The 25,910-nt window shown below is 27.8% G+C and overlaps 1 pseudogene; it reads left to right on the top strand.

Annotated features, from left to right (window-relative positions):
- Positions 1-25,466, top strand: part of LOC132953589 (kelch-like protein 2) — a 43,058-nt pseudogene extending 17,592 nt beyond the window's left edge.
- The last annotated feature ends 444 nt before the right edge of the window (positions 25,467-25,910 follow it).

The following is a 25,910-nucleotide window of genomic DNA, read 5'->3' as shown; positions in this document are numbered from 1 at the left end:
GATAATCGAATGACGGCCCGGGCGAAGACCTTGTGACCCCAACTATAGTACTAATAATACATTAATAAATACTATTGTATAGTATACCATAATTTATAGCTTGAGTGTGAACATTTGTCTGGAGTGAGTATGCTAAAGGTATAGTCCCATCTTTTACAATGAAGATAGGAATGGTCCATCCATGCTTTTATTACCTATCTATATGTTTTAAACACGCCCACTTAAATGGCCGATAACCAGATGAACGATGCGTTAATTCGTCTCTAATCTATTTGTAAGCCTCGCTAGGACGTATTCAAATGCAGTCTCCGTCACGGGCGGCGCACGGCGGCGGTTCGTGCGTGACGATGCCACTTCTCCGTACAATGCCACGCCCCGGAATTTGATGACCACGCAAAATATTCTTATTTCTCCGCGCTCGTTAATGTGAACGATTGTTATCATATAATATTATTATAACATTTATAGTTCATATATAGGTACCTAATACGTAAAATATAATATATAAATAAGTATGTGTATGCTGTGTGCGACTTATTTGTAAAATATTCAAAGATTTTATTATTTTATTTTTTTAACATATTATATTAGGTGCCTTATGTTATACCGGTATATAACTATTTGGGTTTATATGATCTGCTTCAAATTTCATTTTGTTTTATTTTTAAAAGATACTTCTTAACGTTTCCGCTCAGTTAGGTATGTATTATTATTATTTCTCTGCATAGTAATACGATACTGAAATTTGTCGTATTGTACACCACTGCCCTAAAAAATTTATTATGGATTATCCAAATAGCTTATGTCCATGTAAAAATAATTTAACAAACACTTATAAGTCAATGTTCAATCAGCGAATTTTTTCAGAACGACGATGGTCTACGAAAATGATATATACAATATTATTAGCGTTATATACTTATTATAATATATAGATAAATTAAAACGGTAATTTTTACCCGCTATAGAAATAAGCGGAAATTTGGTGAAATTACGGGGGAGGGGCTGATCATTATATGCTCATTACACCTACAGGTACCACTGTACTAGAGCCGCTCGCAATTATTTATTTCATCAAGACAATTTACAAAGTTCGAAATAACAAACAATTTGACCATAATTAAGTACAAAAAAAAGTGTGTGCCTTATGTTTAACATTTTAGAAGTATTCTAAACAGAAATTCTTAAGCTATTCATTTTTAATTTAGAATTATAACTAATGGCAAATTTAAGGGTTCAAATAAAGTCGGCAAATCCATAAGAGGTGCCTCGTACAAAATGTATAAGTCACATAGTTACCCCCATACCATATTAATACGTAATTTCATCGAGTCCCGGACGATGGGCGACGCGACGCGGACGATTGCTGATAATAACCTATGCGGGTATATTATTACTTATTATTAATACTACATAATTACGACCGTCCAAAGTTATGATTATAAGTTAGTAAAATCTTACGAATTTAATTTAATTTTTATAAATTTTTTTATTATCAATATTTTTTGATAATTTATTATTTAATTCAGTAATTAAATATGAATTTTACAATTATAACAATAAATGATTGTATATTCAGTCACTTTAAAATGTTGTGGGCCAGGGGAGGCCAGGGGAGGCTAAGACCTGTACTTTGAAGTTCTGGGGGGGCAAGTCCCTTCAGGCCCCCCGATTTCTACCTATGCAGCTAGATAAGTACCTACTTAGATTCACACTGGTGATACTGTAGTATAGGGATTAAAAAATTAAAAATCAAGACAATTATACTTACTTTAATTTTTTAATTTTTTCTAAAATGAAATAAGGATTAGAACATTAAACCAAGTTTAATATCACGAGAAATCTATGTATTATTAGTTATTTATTATTATTATTGTATGCATATACAAACTACAAAGTGTCCCTTGGGGATATACCTACTAGCCATAGAGAGCCACCCGGACAAAAACCAATTTTTTGCCGTTTTACCTATAAACTAAAAAATTATTAAAAATCATGAGATAAATGAAAATAAAATATTGAAATATCAAAATGTTCACAAAAATAAGCTCTATAAAATGGAATGATTATCTTCAATTGTTTAAAAAGTAAAAAATATATTTTTTAACTTATGTAGTGCTTGTGTCTGTGAGTCTAATAAAAAAAAAAAAAACAGATTTATAATATATTTATTATCTCAGGAGATATCGCAATGGGTAAATCCTTACAGCACACCCTGTATAGGTAAATAATGGTGTTAGGTCCCATTGAGTCACAAAAAACACTAGAGCTAAGCACCCTCTTGTTCAATTGTCTAGTTGCCCCTATGTAAGTAGGTATTGTTTATGCAAGCGATCTGGCAAAATCAACAGTGTGGTTCATATCGTATTATGCACCTTTGCACATACAAAAAAAGTCAAAATATATAAATATTTATGTTATTTTTTTGTAAAATGTGTATTAAAATACATAAAATATTAAGCAAAAAGTTTTTATTCAACATTTAATTTTAAAATTAGAGTCTTATAAAACGTGGGTAATAGTGCACTAAATCATGATTATCGCTCTTCTGAACATTATAATATGTGTCGTGTGGGTCACTGTAATAGTTGTGTTAAATTTGATATAAAATCATTTTAGGTATACGAAAAACAATTATTACCATTAATTGTAGCTATTATAGACTATAGACTATTTTGCGGATATTCTAAATAAAATGTATATTATAAATAATAACATAGGTACACCTATATTTTGTTCTGAGTTTTGCGCCCCATGGCCTGGGCCAGTCTCGCTAAGTCTTTGTTACAGTTCTGCGCGTCATAATTATACATACTACATAGGTTATAGATATGAATATAATACATATACCTACCCACTGTGCAATGAGTTGTTGTATCAATGTTTCAGCGATGTTTTATTGGAACGTGTAACATCGCAATGCGAGTTGCATACGTGTATGAAAAACATTGCTGCAACACTTAATGCCCTGTTTTTGCTGACATTCAGGAAACAGTGTAAGCACATCTTTAGAAACATAGATGCATTATTTCACGGCAATGCAAATCTAATGTGTTCAAGTAATGTGTATGTAACATCAAAAATCACATACATATAATGTTATGTTGACACATTATCCCACTGTGCTATATTATGTTTCATTAACATTTCAAATCAATTTGTAACATTTATTAGATGTTACATAGATATTATTATTTGTCATAAAATTAGCAACTAATTATTTTAAAACGAAAAAAAAAACTATAAAAATAATACACCTGTATAGGGGATCGAACCTCATCGGCAGAGTATTGTTGTTAATACCTACCTACTGTCCTACGCCTTATACCTACGAGCCTACACCTAACCGATAGAATATGTAGTATAATTGTTGTATATAACACCTAGTGTTTTCATAGTATAGTTTTGACAGCAAAGGTTAAGAACTGTTTCAAGTCCGTCAGGCGTCAGTATTGTTGTAGTGAAAAGTTATACAATAATATAATAAATAGTAAGATAGTAAGACCTACTCTATATAAATTGTTATGTGGAAATAACATAACATATTAATATCAATTAATATTAATTAATAGTATTTTTACTTTAGGTAGGTTGGTAGGTACCTATCTATTAGTAAAATAACATGGTTCAAAACCATACATTTCTTTTTTTCTAATACTTTATAGAGGAAAGAAAATTATATATCTACATTATGTGAACATAATTACCAATGAACCATAGTAACCGTATTGTCCGTATTTGTTGTCATCATCGTACAAACAAATAACATGGGTAGCAAATTTAGTTACAAAGGTATGTCCAGCATAATCACATTACATTTTTTAAAGTAGGAAATAGACACCTACCTAAAGGGCATCTAAATCCTAAAGGCTACCTTTATTTTGTTAAGCATAACCTCAAATGGCTCAAACATTACAAATTTTTATCAAATACAAAGCATAATATTATACTTAATATTATATTATCATGTATTCATGTATTCAAATTCAATGTCTCCACTATTAAATTAGCAGGTATCATAAATATATTTTACAGAACTACAGAAAAATACCAAAGGATTCAAGTAAATAATATAAATTAATATACAGTATATTTAAAGAGAAATATATTACATAGAACAACCCCCCTTAAAATACATATATTTTATAGGTACCTAACGACTGCCAAGTGTTGACACGTCTTGGCAGGACTTATGGATACGAAGTCAGTTAAACCGTTTGTCTATCTACTGGCTTATATTATTATTTTATATTACTGAATAAAAGTATAGCAATATAGGTAATATAAATTTTGCTGGTACTTACAGAGTCAATTGAGGGGGGCTTGGCCGCTTGGGTGTGCTTAGAACCCCGATTTTCGAATTTAGCACCCCCACATAAAATAACATTTATCACAACTATATAATACAATTATTATAAATATGTAAGAAACAACTTTATGATATCGTATACATGTTTCATTGTAATATCGTGTCATCGATAAATCATAAACATTTATAGAATATTAGTTGTTGACATATAAATATTATTTTTATGGAACAATTATATATTATCGCATACATGTTTTATTGTAATATCGTGTCAATGATGAATCATAAACGTTTATAGAATATAAGTTATTAACAAGAAAAACATTATTTTATAAAACAGTTATAGAATATCGTACTGATATTAATTGGTAATGTTTTTTTGAAACCTAAATTCAACATCGCATCAATGTTATGTAACTTCCATTGCACAGTGGGTAATCTACATTATAATATACAGTATTATCAACAGTATTATTTTAACACGTTCAACGCCACCCGTGATTTCAGAAACGACGGCAATAACAAAAACTAAAACTACCCATACCTTCAAATTTAGAGTTCATTGGTTCAATGGCCTATTTAAGTTTCAGAGTTTATTAAAAAAAATCCTATTTAATTACGGCGTATATAAACGTATACGTTTTTGACGCGTTAACGCGTCCCCGCCCCCCCCCCCCCTCACCACCTGTGGGAATAAACTCTGTTGACGCGTATACACGTCAGCGGCGTTGAAATGTGTTAAGTGGTTTTTTGTGATTACCTATTTAGTATTATTTTGCAGTGTTTAAATTTGTGCTGCAATCACAATTTTCTTTTCACACCATAACATATTATTCTTCCGGCATTCAGTATTATATAAGCCGCGGTCAGCACTCCGCAGTCCGCAGTTCGCTGTTAGTTCTTGGTGACTTTACCTACTGACAGCGAATATAGCTAGTACTTACGGTTCGTCGTATTCGCTTGTCTTAGCTCGTTCGTTCATTGTATTCACCTGCTTTTTTATATACACCTTGTTTTATTCGTGAGTATAAAATATATATAGTAATATAATATACCTATCTATATTATACGTTATGTCCATAATCGAATATATTATAAATAATATTATCTAGGTATACATAGCAGTGTCGGCCTGGCACACAATAGGCCCACGGATCAGTTTTTCTTAATCTTCATGACCCATCATGAAATACAAAATTTACTTGACATTTTGGGGACAAAATTCCCACTACTTTTTTTTCTTTAAAAATACATTTATTCAAATTTTGATAAATATCTGTAACTAACTTTTACAACAGAGCGACACCCATTTACCGCTTTTTATACATACAATTCTAAGTTCTGATAATACGTAAATAGGTACGTAATAGTCTTGTTGATTCGGATTTGAAGAAACAGGACGCCGTCTAGATAAAATCAGCTTTATACATTTTGTAAACAAATTTTGGATAGGTAAAATTTTTTTTTCGGTATTTTTTGTAAAAAGGAATAGAAATATTATTATTTTTTTGGTTTGTCTGTCAGGATGTCCTGATAAACTCTAATAGACTATATTGTGTATATAATAACTATGTAGCAAGTTAAATATTACTTTTATTAAAATGCATGATAAATTTAAATAAAAAATTATGTTTTCGATGAAATAAATGTTTTAACTATGTGACATACATAGTATGACTATAGAGATTACAAATTTGAAGTGAAAATAAATTGTAAAATAATATTTTTGAAAATTGCAGAAAAATGAAGAAATTCAGTTTGTCCGTGCTGCAGGTAATTATACAACCATATTATGCAGTTGTGTGGTAAATGCGCTGAGATGCGACTAGTTCACCGACTATAGTTCGTGTGACCTTTCACTCGGCACTGCAAACTGCTCCACTACCACTAATGATTGCATTGTAGGAAATGGGCCACCGTATTGTATAAGTGTCGCTATAGTATAATATGGAAAGCACTTCATAAGAATGATACAGGAGCTATTAAAATATTCCCTCCTCAGGTGACATAAGGAAATTTACCATTAAAAAATTAAATACACTGAAGATATAATTTTTGTAGACGGTCCGTCGGCCTATAGGTATTAGTAAATATATTTTATGATATATTTATATTGTTATTAAAGTTATTTATTATTAATTATGTTTCTTTTTCATTTTCTACCTCCTCAATAAATTATGGTTTAAATTATCAACTTGTTTATACTACTTACATTGAATGTACATAGTCAATTCTGACCCATCTTCTTCTTTTTCGTAAAGACTTATGTATTTGTTAAGTGATATATTATATTATCTTATTATTTAAAATGTTATTGTTATTTTTGATATATATTTTATTATATTTATGCTGTAAAATATATAGTTTTTTATGTTATTTTAGTGTTTTAATTGTAAATGTTGTATCATTAAAATAAAAAGTAAGATAAGCTACATGTAAGCAGTCAGCTAACCATTCTAAATCACTGAATCTATTCAGACCTATAAATAGAAGGACAGGGAATAGATTAAGATGTAGCCCAATCATCTGCAAATTATAAACATATTAATAAAAAAAAAATATTAAATATTAATTAAAATAAAAGTTATTTCATTTGTCAGGTTTTTCTATCACCTATGCCTTGTTGTATAGTAAATTATAAATGATAGAAATTATTACAAAGTAGTATAGTAAATAGGTTATAATGAAGATTTATATAATAATAAAGATTTTGACAAAATTTGAACACTGACCTCTAGTGGTATTATTGTACTAAGAAAATATATTTCCCTTTTAGAAGTTTTCAATAGTAAATTGGGAAGTTTAAGGGTATTTTTTAATCGTAGCATTTGATTATGTTTTAGAATTTTTAGATAAATAAAACATTATTTTAATATTTTATGTATGTATGGACATTCCATATATAGATGCTTATACATTATTTATTTGCCAATATTTGGACATATTTATCTGTTCAAACTGCCCTAAGAGTAAAATATACTTAATTTAAAATGAATATTATTTCAGTTTTATTAAGATGTTGATAAAGTATAATATATATTTTTTTTTTTTTTGAAAAGTTAACCAAAAATTTAAAAAATATATTGACACTTTATTTTTATTGACATTTTAAGTTTAAATTTGGATGACACTAGATATTTAACCTGAAAATCTAAATTTTGTTAGTAATTTAAAAATAGAAGTGGTACAACTTAGCACCGTGACCATACTGTATTATACCCTATCTTTTGGTAACAAAAATTATGAAAAAATATAAATTATTGCAGTAATGGGACGGGATTTCACCACCAGAGATGCGCGTAATTATACGTCAATATTTTGACGGGACAAGCTGTAAGTAATTTAAAAATGAATAACAACTTATGAACCTTACACAAAAATTCAAGTTTATTATACCCTATCTTTTGGTAAAATAATTAGGACAAAATATAAATTATTGCAGAAACGGAACGAGATTTCACCGCCACAGGTGCAGTCCAAATTGTAGACGGGACGAGCTGTAGTTAATTCAAAATTAATTTATAATTTACAAAACGTATATCAAAATTGTAAGTACTTTAAATTCTAATGACTGATATAAAAATCTACGAAAAATCTAAATTATTGCAGAAACAGGATGGTATTCTACTTCCACAGGTGCTAAAATATAGTTCAAATTGTAGACGGTACGAGCTGTTGTTAAGTCCCAAATTGTTTAAGACTTATAAAACGCATACAAAAATTTTAAGTAGACTAAATTCTATCGACTGATATAAAAATGAGCGAAAAATATTCATCGTTACAGAAACGGGACGGGATTCCAATGCCACCGGTGCGCGTAATTAGGTCAATATTTTGTCGGGCAAAGCTGTAGTTAATTCAAAAATAATTAAAAACGTATATCAAAATTGTAAGTACTTTAAACTCTATCGATTGATATAAATGCTATACAATGCCACCGGTGCGCGTAATTAGGTCAATATATTAAGGGGACGAGCTGCAGCTATAATTTGTCATTCATATTATATTTCATGTAATATAGTATATAAATTATTTAAGCAAATTTATTAAATAAATATATAATTATTTATAATTTCATCGCTTCATAACTATGCATATATGAATATTATTGTATTCATCGATGTTAAAATCTATAAAAGCCAATCCCCATAAAATATCAACTTTCAGTTATTGGCTATATCTTTGTTCGACTTACGTGCTTCATGACAGATACTTGTGTATACTTGCTTTTTTATCATTACTTTTTATTCTATGCTATTACAATAATCATTTGTGTGTCTATATTGAGCAACAACCGACTCTCACTACGATTTGTAATTTGTATTAAGGTAAGAAAATATTATTAATATTTTATTATGCTATTGTTGGATAGTCATTTTACAGTTTTTCATTTTGGATAAAGTAGTGCGATGAATGTAAACTTTTTAGTCTAAAGCTGGTCAAGTTAACAATATTTTTTTAATTTGTTAAGTTAATTTAATTAGATAAAAATACTTTATTTATACTTTTTATTACTTAGTTAAAAATCAGTTAGGGGCAACCACCATTCGGGGCAGTAGAACTGCTTTGATTTTTTTCAACGGTATCTTGTTCGATGGGAAAGTGAATCTAGTTGGTACACTCGGCAGGTCGAAATTTAAAATTCCCAATAGTTTTCGAAAACTAATAATTGCAGATACATGAAAATTTCACTGAATATTTATATTTTTATTTTCTATACACCATTACATTTTGAAAATATTTTAACTCTTTTTGAGCTATTAATGGACAATTTTAAATTAAAATTTTTAAAGTTTTTTTTATATAAATATCAATACAATTATTTTTTGTAGGGCAAAAAAGTGTGAAAATTTAATACAAGGATTTTGATATGTTGTTACAATAGAAGATGAAAAATATTAAAAATACATAGGCACAAATTTTTTTTATAAGCATTTAAAGTTCAAATTTTGACGAAATGTATCAAATTGAAAATTTACAAATTATTCAGTAGTTAAAAATTTATAAAATGTTCAACTTTTATAGCTAAGGATTGAAAAATTTCAAACAGGGTTCTACATAAATAAGTTATACTATATAAATTACATTAATCACAATAATACCATCAAATATACTTAATAATATCATATGCTGACTATAACCGTTTTCGCTCAGAATCGTTTTTTCTTATACAATGATATTATATCATTGAATTCAAATATAATACAACACATTACAGTGACCCACTTGTAACCTACTGTACAGCAGAGTGACAACCACTTCCCCACCTTTTTTATCTGTTTGTTTTCTTAATTGTCCACAACATTTCTAAACATTTTATTTATCATATTCATTATTGTTCAATAAAATTGGTATTTGATTACACAACTCACAGCTCCACATAAAGCAATAAGTATAGAAAACAAGTTTGTAAAAAATAATTTTCGACCACACGTGACATAGTCGAGTAGTTGACACTCGCTAGACACTAGCTACTACGGGCTTGCATTATTTACACCATTAATAAACAATAATAACAATATAAAATATCCCGACTGAAGTCTTCGCCCAAAATCGTTTATCTTATACTATGATAATATTATATCATTGAATTTAAGTTTGATACAATCCTTATACATTGACCCACTTGCAGTGTTGTAAAAAATACTTTTTAAAAGTATTTAAGTAATTACTCAAATACTCTTAAAATAAAGTATTTAAATACCACCCAAATACCATAAATAGTAAAGTGTTTGAGTGATACTCAATACTTTTCAGAAGTATTTGAGATCATCTTAAATACAAAAAAAAAATTCTTTTTACTAAATAGTAACTACTATAATAATTATACTATAATAAATAGTACTATAATAAATACTACTATAATAAATAGTACTGAATAGTAAAAAGAATTTTTTAGAGTGGCTTATTTTTCAGATCAAGATGCTTGGTCTCAATGTGTCGACGTCATTTATTAGGACGCATACTCTCGTTTGCAAGTATTTCATAACAAATAATACATTGTGGTCGTGGATCATCATTATCCTCATTCCAAGAAAAACCAATTTTTAGGTATTCTGAATCGTACTTTCTCGTCACTTTTTTTCGTTTTAAATTCAAATTCTCGATGTTGAAGGTTCATCTTCATTGGTTTCAAATGTTCGCTTATTCGTTAACCATTTATCCATCATCACATTTTTGTTTTTAATTTGTCGCAGAAATAGCACCAAAACGAACGCACAAACGGTAAATAATATAACAACTACCCAGCGCTGGTTCAACTTAATGACTAATATTGAATCAACAACGACTGATATTCGTCGTTGTCGAGTTGCGACTTATCGTATTTTATCGCGAAATTCTTCTGATAGTGACGAATTAATAAATAAATATACAACGAATTAGTATTTATTACCCACGTAATTTACACGCATACTTTATGAATAATATATAATTATATAATAATAATACATTACTACAATAATTTAAGTATATTTAATAATATAATAATAAAGTTAATATTAATTTAACATACATTTCTTGGAATCTATATAATTCAAAAAAATGTTCGCGACCCACCAAAAATTGACTGACGACCCACACTTTGAGAAACGCTGATATATTATATTAATTTAAAGCTATATGTATTTGGATATCCATATCTCATACCGTCATCGATCGTCGTCGACGATAAACGATAATGATAATTATTGATAACAATTTTCTTGGTAAATACTTAGTAGGTACTAATAATTAGTAATAATATTTTTGTATAATTATATAATTTTAAAGTATAAAGTATAAATGGCTAATAGTGAAACCGACTACAGATGTATCTTTTCGATCTTCGTCGACAATAAACTGTCTCCTGGAGAAAAAAAACATTCAATCGACAAAAACCGTCTGTAAGAATATAAGTTTGTCTACCTTTTTCAAACAAAAATATTCTACAAGAAAATCTAATTAAATGTTTAAAATCATTTAAAAATTTCAAATTTTGACTAAATTTAATAAATTACAAATTTAATAATAATTCCACGTAATATTGTATCATTGAATTCAAATTTAACACCTATTTGCCAGAGTGACACCCACTTACCCACATTTTTTAGTTTTTATTTCAATTATTTTAATAAATTAAGGAAAACCAGGAAATTTTACGCTAAATCGGTTTTCGACAAAATCGATTTTGGTTTTTGGTGTAATTCTAAAACAAATACTTGACATTTTCCAACTTTTTTAGTTTTTGTATTAACGCCAATAAAATTTTGTTTACTGAATAAAGAAGCTTGGAAGTTTAATACAAGGCACTTAATATATTGTTACAATGACATTTGCAAAATATTAAAAATCCATACTAACAATGTTTTTATAAGCATTTGTAGTTCAAATTTTGACAAAAGGTGTATAAATCACGAAAATGTGCAAATTATTTTGATTAGAAATTCCTAAAAAATTTTCTTTTTGAATTTAAGATTTTAAAACGTAATACAAGATTCCTTATAAGGTTATCTACATTTATCAAAAAAGAAAATGTCCATAAGAAAGTCAAATTAAATTTGTATGAGCGTGTGCATTATTCCGATGTTATGATCTACTTGCCCGGTGTTGTGTTCTCGCTGCACGGGGCGTGCGCGCGGACTTGGGAACAATATCCGAAACCTCCCACCGCTTTACTGTATATGGATTACCGTGACGATGCGATCGCACACTTGGCCTTTAGCCTTATGATATATTTTAATTAGTAGTCCACTATACGCCGGCTAAGTTTTATTTTGTTATTGCCGTGTGCTCTATCTTGCGTGTGACATTTTTTTTTTGTTCTGAATAAAATGTACATATCTTATACTATACCATACACCAAGAAATCCCTCCCGCTGTGAGCTTCGCCGACGGGCAAGATTAAGGGGAAACGCTGCGGAGGCGCGTAGACCTCCATTGGATAATATACAATGTATGTGTTTATTTGTATGCCTTGGCCGGCTTTTTGTTAGTATTTCCACAAATTGTGAATACTGTATTATTATTATATATGTATTATTTTGTCGGTAATTGTCCGATCGTGTCCACAGGACCGACGGCCCCTTATTTGGTTCCATAAAGAAATACTATTATTTACTATATTTAAATTTATCACACTAGTATAGTGTTGCGTGTTCATACACATCTATATCACGGGGTAACGTAAGCTCCCGTCGAAATTGTTCTGTTTTTTAGATTCTGAGCGAAGCGATGGATGTATGAAATCTTAAAATTATGTGTGTTTTTTTTTTATACAAAATTAATTGTAATTGTAAATTAATTGCTAACATTCCTTCTAACAGTAATCGGTAAAAAAAACCAATTACTTTTTTCTCATGCATACATAATTATACATAGGTACATTTTTAAAGCCAACAAATAACATAGTGATAATTCAATAAATGTCTTAAAATGTTTAAATAAATGTATGTATTGAAATTAATTACTGTAGGTATTTATCAATGATTGAATCTAAACAAAATAATTAATTTTTTTAATGTATTTTTTTACGTAATGGTCCACAATTATATTTTATATTATAATAATCAAATTCATTATTAGAATATAATTAATTGTTTACACAGCTCCACAGAAAGCAATATAAAAACAAGATTGAGAAAGATATTTCAATATATTAAATATTATTAATTTTTAATTTAATAAATATACATACATAAATTTAATGATTCAGATTATTATTATTTTTTTTTTTATATAAAAATAATTTTACTAAATTGAACATATTTTTCATCTGTGGTTTAGGAATAAAATTAACTTAACATGACGATACAATAAATTGACTCATAAATTACTGAATTACATGGACATAAAAGTAGCTAACTTAGTTAAAAGTAACTTAACTTTAACTTTTTAAATTGCTAATGCGCAGCCTTGGTTACTTGTACTCCGTTCTTGGTTTTTCTCCAACAATTTATTTAATATGCAAAATTTGCTTCTGGACGGTAAATAATTTTGTTTTGATATTGAGTTTTATCAAACTAGTAAAAAAAGTGTGACTTTTAATTAGGAAAATTGCAACTATATATACAAAAAGTAGAAAAATACAAAAAAATTACGTTTTAACCAAAAATTACTGAAAAAATGCAATAAATGCAAAATAAAATTGGTACACCACATTGCGTTTTACATAAAATAAGCTGCATTCACCTAAAGAGTGTTGTATAAAAGTTTTAGGAAAAAATCTTTAAATGCATCAAGTACAAAAGACTTATAATATACTAATAATATAATAAATAATAACTAATTGTTTGATGTTAAGTTTTTTACATTATAATAAAGTCATTATGTGTAAAAAAAAAACTACCGATTTTGGAATAAAAATTAAATTTTAATTTCAATTGACACAGATGATTTTGTATTAAATTACTTGTAAAAAATTGTCCATAGACACATGTATTATCAACGTAAGGTCGGTAAACTATCCTGAAAGCTTGTACTGCCATATCTATATGTACTGCAGTCACCCTGGATACAAAAGTTTTAAGCTTACTAGCAAACTTTTATTGTGTTAAATAAACTAAATGTTTGAATCACGATTAAATTAAAGTAATTATATACACTGAAAAATAAAAACAATTTATATACTCTTAGTTATACAGATTATTTTGTTTATATTGAGTTGTATGTATGTACTAATATATTTGATTTATTAAAAGGACATCTGGACGTTCTATGGGCTATGGCAGTCCTGAGGATAGTCCTGACCATCCTACTCGGACCATTTAAGTACATACTATGGATGTTCATTTGCTATGTGGACATGCCAGTTTAATCATAAAAACTATAAATTAATGTTTAATTTGCTTGTAGCAATATTTATACTTAAGCATAATATAATACGAAATTATACAAGTAAACATATTTTATCACTTACTTGAATGTTACTTACATTATTTTTGTTTTTACAGTTGACTGGGTAACAATGGATTTTAACTCTATTAGTAATCATTCAAAGTTGGTAGAATAAATTGAAAATGCCCAATGAGCTGTTTAATACCTAGGTTTAACAATGTTCAGCATGCTTTAATTTGTTTTATATAATTACATACTTGTTTAATCTTACACAACTTAGAAAAATGAATATTAAGTATTTTATATTTTACAATTAAAAATAATAATACAATAACCATAGATTAAGTACATTTGGAAGACAAATTAAAATACAAGATATTAAATCTCGAGAAAAAAAGTTTACTTATAGTTGTAACTGCACCTTATGTTCAACAGCACCTACTAGGCTTATGGACTTTGTTAGATTTCTTGGTGTCACTATAATTAGTCAATACTTATAATGGTATCTTTTTATTAGTTTAACTATAAAAACAATTAAGATGTTCTGTTTACAACACTTATTGTACCTATATTATAACATAATACAATGAAAATGGTTTTCTATGCTCTTGTACAGTACCTATGGATAATATACTAACACAATTTGTGTCCGGGGTTAAAATATTGTACATTACATTTAACTATGTATTAATCAAAACAAACAAATATAATACCAAATTTTATTATTATATTACATATTTTTTACAAGGAAATAAAGAAACTAGGTTTGTTATAAAAACGTATTAATTAAGGTAAAAAAAGCAATTTATTATAATATAATGGCGCTATCTAGAGGATTTATATGAGTGGTTATAACTTAGATGAGGGGCATACCATAGGCAACTCATCGTACAAATCGGTAATGGGCAATATGTGAAATTCCTTATCAATGGCTGGGTCAATTGCTAACTTCACACACGTTAGTTTTCTTGGTCGTAGAAAACACGTTACAATTTTATATAGTAAGTATAGATAGATACTGCTATAAAATTTATATAATCATTAATAGTATAGCACTTTCTTACTATATAACATAATATGTCGTATACCCGTAAACCATTATACATTTATGCGATTACTTATCCGGATTTGTAGTGCGTGTGAGTAACATTCAAATAATTACTTGCATGTTCTACCGGTTGTGCTTAAACATTTTTGTAATAAGTCCGGCCCTTTAGCTGCCCACTTTCCATAGCAGTGTTTAAGTTAACATAGGCACAGTTAAATTTTAAATTTCCAACTACCTAAGACTTTAGATTACTTAGGTATAGGCGTTTGTGTTTATGGGCTGGCTACTAGGCTAATGGTCTAGTGTAAATTAGTAAAGTAGGTACTAGGTACTCTGTATTATGTTTGGGACTTGTATAGGCTACATATCGTACACATTCTCATCAATGTCTGTCTTGGTCAATAATAATTGTTACTGATTAGTGGATAGTTTTAGACTTTTTGGTTTACACATTTTGTAAGTGCCTAACTCACGTTATATAGTTCAAACACGGAACACGCGTAATTAAGTAGTTGTCTGAGGTCTCTAAAGACCTAGTAACAATGTTACTGCCGTTAAATACTTTATTTTTATAATGGCATAATATACATCGGTAAGCTAGTTTGAAAAATGCTCTCATTCAGGCACCATTCAATATTAAAGAAAAATATATATCCAATGACCAATACAATTACGAATGACCATGACAATTTTTTTCATATTAAGCGCATCAGAATATCAGATAATCAATCAACACACAATCATTTTGATGATGATTCTTTATGAAAACCTCAGCAAGCATAATTATTGTCTAATAGTGTAATAAAACAAACTAAAAAAATTAATTTTCTATAATATTATTAATCGACTAGTGAAATAAAAGTTAGTTACCGTAGAAGTGGCTTACTTGGGGCATCTGCTTAACTTGGGGCACAAACATCGTTTCGGCATTTGTCGCTATTACCTCTTTTGTTAGCCACTATAAGATAATTTTTGAATCGGATAATTAATCAACACAATATTTGCAAAGTCCAGAACACATCAAAGTCGTTGTAAGTTTAAAGGATCTTAACTTTTCATATTTAAAAAGTAGATCTTTACTAACAGCTTTAACAGCATAAAATCAACCACGATTTACTCGTGTAATAATTGACTTGACGTAAATATTGTTAAGAAACATATTTATTCTCTGCGTCTTAATTAGAGATGAAAAAAAAAATCATCATCGTATGTCACATATTTTTAAAGTTATCGATTTTTTTTTATTTTAGGCGTAACTTGGAACACCATCTTTTTAATTCATCGGTTTTTTTATTCAATATAATTATGTTTCTTATCATAGGTTAGTAGATGTACATAGCGTAATTTTTTTAATTTGACTTGATATTACCTTACGTACTTGTTTTAAGTTGAATATTCAAAATTACAATTTATAAAATCGCATTTTTAGTTGTATCTATTAATGTATTTACCTAATACATAATTATAAATTATGTACAATTTTAATGACACATTCCTATGTTAAATTTTGTAAGTGTATGTTATGCTATGTATGTGTAATGTATGTTATAATGAGTTTTTCATCTAAATTAAATAACTACACCAAGATACGCTCTTTCAAAGGTTACTTGGAGCAGCCACAAAAAAAAAATATATAAAATCAGGAATTTAGTATTGTACCTATTATAAGAAATGCTAGTATTTTTATCAATACCTATTATAATCATAAACTATTTATAGATTGTTATGATTATATTAGTGTCAGTAACCTCTTAATGTTATAATTAATTATAATATTGTGTCATGTTGTTTTAAACGTTTTGTACGTAAAATGGATTTCTACCAAAATTCAAGATCAAAGTGCCTTGTTGTTAAATATTATAATATGTTGTATTAATAAATTTTATCTCAAAAGTATTACCTAATTTTTTTTTAATGTAAAGTAGGTACCTAAATTTTATCAAGTAGTTAAAATATGCAATACTAACGAGTATTTACATACCTATTATTTTATATTTAATAATGACATAAGTCAGACTGAAACCAGATAAAACAATAAAACAAAGGTGAAATGGTACTTAAATTATTAATTTAAGCAAATAAAAGTAAACTATAAAATATTAGGAATAATGTAAGATTGAAACAGAAAAATTAATTAAAAATCCTATTTATAATGACTATAAATGATATAATGAAACATTAAAAGTCAATTTCCCAACATTTTGATATTTTGATTTAAATCACTATTCTTTCAGCGTTGCAAATTATTTTCAAGTTTTCAATTACAGTTCACAATAATATAACATTTAATTTTTACAAATTGTTCCATACGATCTATAGACAATTTCCCTGCAGAGTACAAGTTAAGTAAAGTATATATTGATCTGACTCATCTGAATTAATTAATAGCTTGATATTAATTGTAAAATAATATTAAATGATAGTTAGAGAACCTATCGAGGGAAGTGTGCAACATTTTTATACTTATTAGGACGGTTATTGACCTAACCAAACAAATATTAAAATGCCAACTCTTACCTAAAATAAAAGTAATGGAACTTCAATTTTTCAAATAACCCAAAACAAATATTATATTACTTAGCAATACAGAAGTTTAAAACTGAACATAATAAATATGTTAATGTAAATAATTATTTAAACATTTTATAATTTCCATGACATTTCTTTGTGATCTTGCAGTGATTGATTGAATTGTAATTGCTTGACTGTTAACGCCTATCTGGATACTGTATTACTCCATTATTTTGGGAACTGTAAATATTTAATTCATACAATATCAATTTTTGTATTGTAATAATTTAGTTATCTAGGTATGTTATCTTTAAATACAAATAGTACATTGAATTGAAACTCATAATATAATTCTGATGGTACCATAATATAATTGAAAGCCTCAAAAACCCACATAGTTATTTAGTTATATATATTTAGATTCTGAGCGGAGTGATTTCATAATGATGTGTCTTTTTGTTCTGTTTCTCATCACCATTTGGTGGAGTAAAAATGCTTTGATTTTATATTCACTCAAAAACAAATATTCGTATATACTAAAAATTTTCAAAAAATGTTTATATAACAATTTTCCATACAAAAAAAAATTTTCAAAATATATTGACTATTTTTGAACTTTTTATAGGCATGTAAGATTCTTGATTGTTTTAAACAAATATGTAATGAATGCATCGGTTTTGGGAAAATTTAAACCAATCTTTCGTAATATTAATGGGAAAATAAGTTTCTTTAAAAGCAATATCAAAAAACATAGGTATCATGAAAATATATAATTGATACCATCCCGCTCAGAATCATTATTCGTACAGAGAGATAAATCATCGAATTTAATAATTTATCACATCTAGTACACACTCGACACCTACTATACCTGCATAAGAGTACCCACTTATAAAAATCGAAAACCGTAGAACTTTATTGTTCGATTTTTTAAATAAATACTTAATTATTTCTAAGTGTACATAATCCAAAAGAATTCCTAGTGGGGAGGGGGATTGAACCAACAGTCTTGTAAGTATATAAATGTTCAAATGAAAAGCCGAAACCACATTTTTTATTTATATATTTTGTGGTTGTTTAATGTCTTGGTAAAAACATACATTTAATTCAGACCAAAAAAGTTGTAACAATGTGAAAAAAATATTAATATATCGATATCTTATGGACAATTTTTCACTTTTTATATTTTTTACGTTAAATTTAAATGAAAATAAACAAGTCTAAAATTAAAATCAATAATATTAAATTTTACTAATACCTATTAACAATTAAAAATATTAATTAGGTATACCTAATTTTCAATTAATAATTGGATCTATTATTCGGATGCCACCCTTTAAGTTGTTATTCAGTCAGTTATAAAGAATATTTATGAATATACGTGTGTATTTCAGGAATTGTTTAAAAGCAGTTATTTTATTATGGACCTGCATCATAGCTTTCCATTCATAGCACAAGTGCGTAGTGCGAAAGCGGCCAGCACATTTCAAGCCAAGCAGATCACGTTTAGCTCAGTTGGTTTAAACATTAGAGTTAATGGACCATTTATAGAATTTACAGGTGCGATTATTATCTAGAGCATCGCATTGGCTTTTTTATTATAAAGCTAGCTTTGAGTTACAAACAATTTAATTGAAACAATACCTGAATACGTATGTATTAATATTATTACCTAATTATTATGGATCAATATCGACATAACGTAGGTATCCATCCAGTTACCGGCTTACCTACCACTCCACAACGGTTTGATACATTATTTAGGAAGGTCATACATTTCGGAAAATTTACAGTTGAAAGTATAAATTCCGGAACGTATATTATGTCCAGAATCTAAAAACCTAGATTTTCCCGGAACGTATAATTCTGGAATATTTTAATTCTGAAACGTCTTCATCTGGACCGTATAAACCTGGAATGTACTTGTCCAGACCGTATTGTATTACCGGAATCTAAAAAAACATAAGACTGTATTTGTCCGGAATGTATATATTTCCGGAATTTTTATTCACGTATAATCCCGGAAATTATTTATCCGGACAGTATATCCCGGAAACTAAAAACCTATGACGGATCGATAATATGGAATTTCAAAAAAATTAAGAGTATTTCGACTTTACCACATGGCACTTTTTGGGACCCAACGCTAAAATTTCGGTGCAGGCGTGACAAAAAAATGTTTGCGCATTATGTAAGGAGGTTTTAATATTAATATAAGATGTAACCAAACGTTAATGTCTTGTAAGGACAGTGATATAAAGTTCAGTGTCTGGTTGTGTAAGGATTACGCGTGATGTGCGCGCCTAGCAATTGGGGGATTTCCGTTTTACCACCCGGCACTTTTGGAGATTTGCACTTTACCACCTGGCACTATGAGGATTCCCACTTTACAGCCTGCTGAACGGAAAAAGATTACTTTCCAATGCTTCAGTTGTTATTGAAAACTAAACTTTCAGTGCAGGCGTGACAAAAAATTATACTTACATTTAATTTAATATAAAGTAATACAATTCTTTAATTTAAAGTTATTTTAATAAAATAACTTTTTTAATAACTTTTTTAGAAATAATTTTTATTGCACATATAGATATCCACATGATGAAATGGGATTATACATATCGAAAAAAGTAATAAAAATAAAACATTGACATAAAAAAGCCTAATAGGATCTAATAAATAAAAAGTAGGTCAGGTCATTTCGGTGGTGGATGTTTGTCTATCATCCCTTCGGGCAACGGACAGGATAGTGTAATTTTAGTATTTTACTGTATTCGATTTGAATGCAATGATTGCCTTCGATAAAAAACGATTCTGAGCGGACGAGGGAATTTTTTTATTTAATTTTATTCGTTTCTACGGTGATAAACAAAGCGTTTTAAGAACAGCTTAAGAACGATTTATATAAATAGGTAAATTATATAATTATAATTTTATAATTAGGAAATATCATAAAAATGAAAAAAAAATATAAAAGAAAAGAAAAAGCTCATAAGACGCTTAAATATTTTGAAAATTTTACCATGTCTAGGTATGGACAATATAACTAAACAACCCAAATTTCAAGTTTTTACGAATGTTTGTAACCGACTTACAACAAAAAAACTCCCAAAATTAAAATGTCTATAAATAGTTTAAAAATGGCTTACATTTTCCGAACTTTAAACCGTAAGGAACAAAATCTAAAATACAACAAAAAATATCTCTTGTCATTTTTCATTTGAAGTAATATTTCTGGTAGAAAACGTCGACCGTAATAATTATTTAATATTATAAAATCGTGAAATCGTACGTTTTTTCTCCTTTAACCGCTTTCATTTCGAGTAGCGTTTCGATCGTTTATTATTTTATGACATCTATTGTCTATTTATTTTACGCATAATAATATAATATTATATACGAATACCGGAATACAGGTACGTTGTATAAGTATTCAGAACTTCGACTCTTTTAATTTATTTTCTACTAGACATTTGCTCTGTGTGATTAAATAATTTACATAATATATTCAATATTCATATTATATTATAACACATTAACTGTTCACTAAATATATTAAAAATGAAATTGGTAGGGCTTCTAAAATAATTGTAATATTTTTAATTGGAAATCATAAATGGAAAATGAGTGCTGTGGTTGACATATTACTATAATCTATAGTATCTATATTATATGTAGGTATAATATTGTATATCTGTGTAATTTAAACATTTTTGTATGTTTTTTGCCAATATACAAACGTTGAATGCCATTTTAAATGTATAATACCTACCAAGGGTTAAGTATATTTCTTTTTTTAGATTCTGAGTGGAGCGATGAATGTATTGATTTTACAATGATGTGTATTTTTTAATTTTTTTTTGTGTCTGTTATCTCGGTTTGGGGCAGTAAAACTGCATCGATTTTCTTCAACAGTATCTATTGTTCGATTGGAAAGTGAATCTAGTTGGTGCATTCGGGAGGTCAAATTATAAAATTTTCAATAGTTTTCAAAACCGCTGGGAAAAACAACATAAACATTAAGGAAAAACGGGAATTTCTACGAAAAATCGGTTTTTGACAAAATCGATTTTGGTGTAATTTTGAAACAAATTAACGTATATACATGACATTTTCATTGGTCGTTTATATTAATTGCTTTTTCTATACACGATCAAATTTTCAAAATATTTTGATTTGTTTTGAACTGTTTAGGAACATTTTCTGTTTCCAATTTTATTAGTCTTTTAGATTCTGAGCGAAGCGATGAATGTATTGATTTTACAATGATGTGTGTTTTTTTTTTATTTTTTTTTTATTTTTTTTTTGTGTCTGTCATCACCTTTTAGGACCATTTTTACGCAAAATCTGGTTTCGAGAAAATCGATTTTGGTTTTTGGTGTAACTCTAAAACAAATGACCGTAGGGACATGAAATTTTGACTGAATGTTTATATTAGCATTAGTATTTTCTATACACCATACAATTTTGAAAATATTTTGACTCTTTTTGAGCTGTTTTAGTTATTTTTCTATAAATATCAATACAATTTTATCTGTTGAGTAAAAAAACTTGAAAATTTAATAGAAGGCTCATAGGTTATTGTTTCAAAAGCAGATGAAAAAAATTAAAAATCCTTAGTCACAGTTTTTATTTATAAGCATTTAAAGTTCAAATTTTGACAAAATACGGAAAAATTACAAAAATTAGCAAATTATTTTGAGTTGAGAATTCATAAAAATTTTTGTTTTTAAATCTAAGATTTGAAAATGTAATATAAGATTAATCATAAGTTTTTCTACCTTTATCAAAAAAAAAATGTCTACAGGAAACTTAAATTAAATTTTTATGAGCGTCTGAAATTTATATTTTTACAACATTTGATATTCACTCGATTTCTCATGTAACAATTTTCTTATTTTATTGTAATTAAAAAATGAATAACTGTAGATACTTGAAAATTTCACTGAATGTTTATATTAGCATTTTCTATACACCATAAAATTTTGAAAATATTTTGACTCTTTTTGAGCTGGTAAAAAAGCGTGAAAATTTAATATAAGGCTTCTGTGATATATCGTTCTAATAGCAGTTGAAAAATATTTAATTTTTTTTTTTATAAGCATTTAAAGTTCAAATTTTGACAACATTTATCAAATTTATAATTTATTAATTATTTTGTAGTTAAAAATGTATAAAATGTTTAACTTTTATGGCTAAGGATTGAAAATTTAAAACAAGGCTCCACGTAAATAGGTTATATATAAATTACTTTATTCACAATAATATCATCAAATATACTTGGTTATATCATAGGCTGACTGACCGTTTTCGCTCAGAATCGTTTTTCTTATACAATGATTTTATATCATTGAATTCAAATTTAACACCATCAATTACAGTGACCCACTTGTAACCTACTGTACAGCAGAGCGACATCCACTTATCCACCTTTTTTTCTATGAATGTCAATAAAACTTTATTTGTTGGTTAAAAAAGCTTGAAAATTTAATACAAGACATAAGGCAACTACTATATTGTTACAATGACATTTGAAAAATTAGCAAATTATTTTGAGTTGAGAATTCATAAAAATTTTTGTTTTTAAATCTAAGATTTGAAAATGTAATACAATATTCCTCATAAGTTTGTCTACCTTTATCAAAAAATAAATGTCTACAAGCAAATCAAATTAAATTTTTATGAGCGTTTGATATTCATATTTTTACGATATTGGATATTCACTCGATTGCTCATGTAGTGGTTTTATTATTTTATTGTTATTCAAAAACGTATAACTGTAGATACATGAAAATTTTAAGAATTTTATGAATGTTTATAATATTAACATTTTCTATACACCATACATTTTTTAAAATAATTTGACTCTTTTTGAGCTGTTAACGGAAATTGTCAGTTTTTAATTTTTTTAGTTTTTTTTTTTTATAAATATCAATACAATTTTATTTGTAGGTTAAAAAAGCGTGAAAAATTAATGGAAGGCTTCTGATATATTGTTACAATAGCAGTTGAAATTTATTAAAAATACATAGGCACAATTTTTTTATAAGCATTTAAAGTTCGAATTTTGACAAAATTTATCAAACTTAAAATTTAATAATTATTTTGTAGTCAAACTTTTATAGTTAAGGATTTAAAATTCAAAACAAGGTTCCACGTAAAAAAGGTAAATATATAAATTACTTTATTCACAATAATATCAGCAAATATAATTAGTAAATAGGCTGTCTGACCGTTTTCGCTCAGAATCGTTTTTCTTATACAATGATATTACATCATTGAATTCAAATTTAACACCATCCATTAAAGTGACCAACTTGTAACCTACGGTACAGCAGAGCGACATCAACTTACCCACCTTTTTTATTTTGCTTCCAATATTTAAATTATTATTGCTCAGCAGTTATTATGCTCAGGAATTAGAGAGAAAAACATAAGTGAACAAAAGGTTAGGTATAATTGTATAAATATACCATAACATTATGAAGATAATTTATTACAATTAAATGTAAATATAAAACTTATTTAAAAAAAAAAAATGTATTAAAGTACTGAAATATTTTACAATTTTAAATTTTATGACATTTTCAAACACTACCTACATTATACCCTGTACTTAAGAAGATGCTACACAGACATTTGTTGCTTCCGTCTTACAAGTGCGTAACTAGCACATTTCAAGCCAAGCAGATCACGCTTAGCTCAGTTGGTTTAAAAATTAGAGTTAATGGACCATTTATAGAATTTATAGGTACGATTATTATCTAGAGCATCGCATTGGCTTTTTTATTATATTTAATTTTTAAAGCTAGCTTTGAGTTACAAACAATTTACAAAAAGCATTAACTGATATGCATTTATTGATATATTGTAAAACACGGTGCTGTACCTATAGACATATTGTCATGCTATGTTATGTTAGAGTTGTTAGACACATTATTATGTAGACAGATAATTCAATATCCTTAAAGACATATTTACAATATATATTTGATCAGTTGTCATAAGAATGCATTTCAAATATGCTATAAAAATATTATAAATTATAAAATAATTATTGAGTTGTACAAAAAACTGCTACATTCAACATTTAAAAAACCTAAAATGGCTAACCTTAGGCCATGACAAGCCTTTAATTTTAATCATAAATTCAGGGATGTTTATAAATTCTAAGTCACTGTCTGGTGTAATACCTTGCTTTATTTTAGTAAGTGCCCTAGAAATGTTGTAATGCAACAAAACATACAGGGTCTTTATCATGTCCCACGTAGGCACGATTTGTATGTGTGCAATATTACTGAACTGCGTTACAACTTATAATTGTTTCGGGTTTCACGGTAGACAAGGAACATTTTCACGATACGGTACACATCGTGCCATGTACTCGTGTACATTGTTTCATAACTGTTGGTAAAGTATTACGGATTTGAGAGTTTGCAGTTCAGCAGTGAGCGCCGTCCCGTACTATTACAGTATTACTGATTTGCATAATATGTGAAGAAATTTCTGAACTGCGTTATAACTGCATGGGTTTTCGAGTTAGAGGCTCAACATTTTTACAGTATTTAAATACGGTAAAACATGCTGTGTACAAAATTTCATAACACTTTATTAAGTTTTTAGGTTTGGGATATTTCTGCAACAGTTAAGAGGACGCTATGCGTTTTCTCAGTCTTACAAATGCACAACATACCAAATCTGTTTTGCGCGGGAAAGAACCAAGAAGGTTCAGTCATATCTAAGAAACGAGATTTTCACCACATGAAAAGGAAAACTTTGGCTGTGTAACATTGTTTTTAATTGTTTGATATCACTTATATAAAAAAAAGTTCTTCCTGTTTCAAAAACCATTATTGTTTGTGGTTCAAACAGGGCTTGAAATCGAAATAAAATTTTTCGATTTTAATTTCAATTTTGCTTATCGATTTTAGTGTTTTTTGATTTTGATTTAAAAATAATATATCGATTTCATTATATTATGATTTTGATTTTAAATATAATTTTCTTTTTTTCAATTTTAGATTACATTTTAAAATTTAAATATCAAATTTATACTATTATTATTTCAATGTCACTGAAATATTTTCAATTTATGAACTTTAACTATACATTTTTGATTATTCTTTATTACTTTTACATTTCAATCAATGTGAAATTTAGATTAGATTTTAGATTCCGATATTGATTAACTTTATCAATTAAATTTCTGTCGCAACCAGGCCCGTAATTAAG

This window comes from Metopolophium dirhodum, chromosome 1 (assembly GCF_019925205.1).
Source record: "Metopolophium dirhodum isolate CAU chromosome 1, ASM1992520v1, whole genome shotgun sequence".
Lineage (NCBI taxonomy): Eukaryota > Metazoa > Arthropoda > Insecta > Hemiptera > Aphididae > Metopolophium > Metopolophium dirhodum.
The sequence above is the reverse complement of the archived record's forward strand: the minus strand, read 5'-3'. Positions and strand labels throughout refer to the sequence as shown.